At 48.0% G+C, this 2,433-nt stretch overlaps 1 pseudogene; it reads left to right on the top strand.

Moving 5' to 3' along the window:
- Positions 1-1,541: 1,541 nt before the first annotated feature.
- On the top strand, positions 1,542-2,148 carry LOC131897095 (ras-related protein Rab-1B-like; annotated as a pseudogene).
- Positions 2,149-2,433: the final 285 nt, after the last annotated feature.

Genomic DNA, 2,433 nt, shown 5'->3' with positions numbered 1-2,433 from the left:
GTCACCCTTTTCTAGTTTCCTGTGCCTAGAGTCTAGATTTTTGTATGTTTAGTACTTTTGACTGGCTGTACCGAATCCAACCTCTGTATTTAATTATTAACTCGTGTTTTTCAATTGACAGTCAGGAAACAGGCACTAAGGTAGAAAGCTGAATAAGGCCTGGTCCCTGGCTTACAAGGAACTTACAGACACTGGGAAAGTCAATAATATTAACAATTCCATTTTGATTTCACATAGGTTTCTCTGAGAGTGTGAGACCATAGGATAAGAGCCTCAACAATTTTGCATGTTTCAAATCACAGACTGTACAGAGCGGCAGCCATTTGATTTTCAGTACAGCACAGGAATCAAAAAAGCAGAGAATCAGTAATTGGTGGCCTGGGTTTGACTCTTCAGGCAGGGACTTTGGATGCTGTGTTTGCCCATGTGGCCCTCCGTTTTCTGATATGCAATACCCAGACAAGGATGGCTCTTACTCTCAGTAGAAGTTGGAAGACTGAATGTAACTGCGTGTAGTGGACTCTTAGCAGTGGGTCAGAGAAGAGTCATGCTGAAGGCCTGCTTCTGAATGAAGAAATGAATGTCTGTGCCGGACTAGATACCCAAATTTTGGTATGCTTTGACAAGCATGCACTGAAGACATGGTTGGACTTGAATGCCAATTATGAGACATGTCACCACCACTACCCTATGATGGACAAAGAACCATGTTTTCTTGTGTTTATATATACTTACATGCTGCCACACCGAGATGGGTCCTTCAGTTGTGTTTTATTGTTATCCCTGCCTGACCCCTCCAGACCTGGTATGAGCACCTGCTTGATCCTGGTCAGTGAGAAGTGCATTCAGTGACAGATGAAAGATAATCCAGGCAACAAGTAGACCCAAGGGTCTTCTTGTTTTGTGTGAAACTTGCATTGACAGATATTAAAGGACCCAGCCCCCTCCACATCCTTGTTTGGTGTTGAGACTTACATAGGAAAATGGAAAGGTACATGTTCCAGCCAGCTTCCTGTGACTGAACCAAATCTGTGGTAAAATCAACTTCTAAAGAGAAAAGTTTCATTCGGGTTCATGGTTTCGGAAACATCAGTCCAGGATCAACTGTCTGTCACTGTGAGCCTGTGTGGAAGGAAGTCTCCCCTTGTAGCTGAAGTGTGAGTGGAACAAAGCAACAGAATGCAAAAGGTGGAGTGAGATTGAAACCCCACAACTCCTCTCAAGGATGTGAAGAACTCCCAGTAGGCCCCAGTTCTGAAACAGTTAACTACTTTTCAATAATGGCAAGCCACAGAGCAAACCTTAATGTGTGGGTCCTTGGGGACATCCAGACTCAGGCTGCAGCCATGTAGAAATGAGGGGTGAATGAAGAGCTACAGGGCACGCTATTAAGACTCTTGAGTTCTACTAATTGGGAACTCTCCATTCCAATAGGCAGTATAGTATGGGCCATAATGCTGATCTCATTTATAAGAACAAGAATGTTTAGGGAGGTGCGGCAGAGCCAACTGGGAGCGAGCCAGTGGGCGACCGCTGCCACCATGAACCCTGAGTATGACTACCTGTTCAAGCTGCTTTTGATTGGCGACTCGGGCATGGACAAGTCTGCCTGCTCCTGTGGTTTGCTAATGACACGTACACAGAGAGCTACATCAGCACTATTGGGGTGGACTTCAAGATTCGAACCGTTGAGCCAGATGGTAAAACCACCAAACTTCAGATTTGGGACACAGCTGGTCAGGAACGGTTCCAGACCATCACTTCCAGCTACTACAGGGGAGGGGGGGGCGCTCATGGCATCATCGTGGTGTATGACGTCACTGACCAGGAATCCTATGCTAACGTGAAACAGTGGAGACAGATCGCTACGCCAGTGAGAACGTCAATAAACTCCTGGTAGGCACCAAGAGTGATCTCACCACCAAGAAGGTCATGGACAACACCACAGCCAAGGAATTTGCAGACGCTCTGGGTGTCCCCTTCCTGGAGACGGGTGCCAAGAATGTCACCAATGTTGAGCAAGCATTCAGGACGATGACTGCAGAGATCAAAAAGCCGATGGGACCAGGAACAGCTTCTGGGGGTGAATGGCCCCACCTGAAGATCGACAGCACCCCTGTGAAGCCAGCTAGTGGTGGCTGTTGCTAGGAGAGGCACTTCGGGAAGGAACACCTTCTCCAGATGATGCCCCTGAAGGGATCAGGAAGTGCCTTCCTCTCCTAGGGCATTTGAGTCTGTGGCTTTGTGGTGTCCTGGGCTCCCCATCTTGTTCTGGCCCATCTGCCTTCTGCTCTGAGTCCCAGTCCTGTCAGGGAACCCATGGAGGACATGCAGGACTTGTGGCTGGGGTGGTCACAGGGACTGCTCTGCTGCTGCCTCTAGGTACCTTCAAAAGATGCCCACCACACATTGCTTTGGAATGAGGGCTCCACT

The sequence above is a fragment of the Peromyscus eremicus genome, chromosome 20 (assembly GCF_949786415.1).
Source record: "Peromyscus eremicus chromosome 20, PerEre_H2_v1, whole genome shotgun sequence".
NCBI lineage: Eukaryota > Metazoa > Chordata > Mammalia > Rodentia > Cricetidae > Peromyscus > Peromyscus eremicus.
This window is presented reverse-complemented; position numbering and strand designations above follow the sequence as displayed.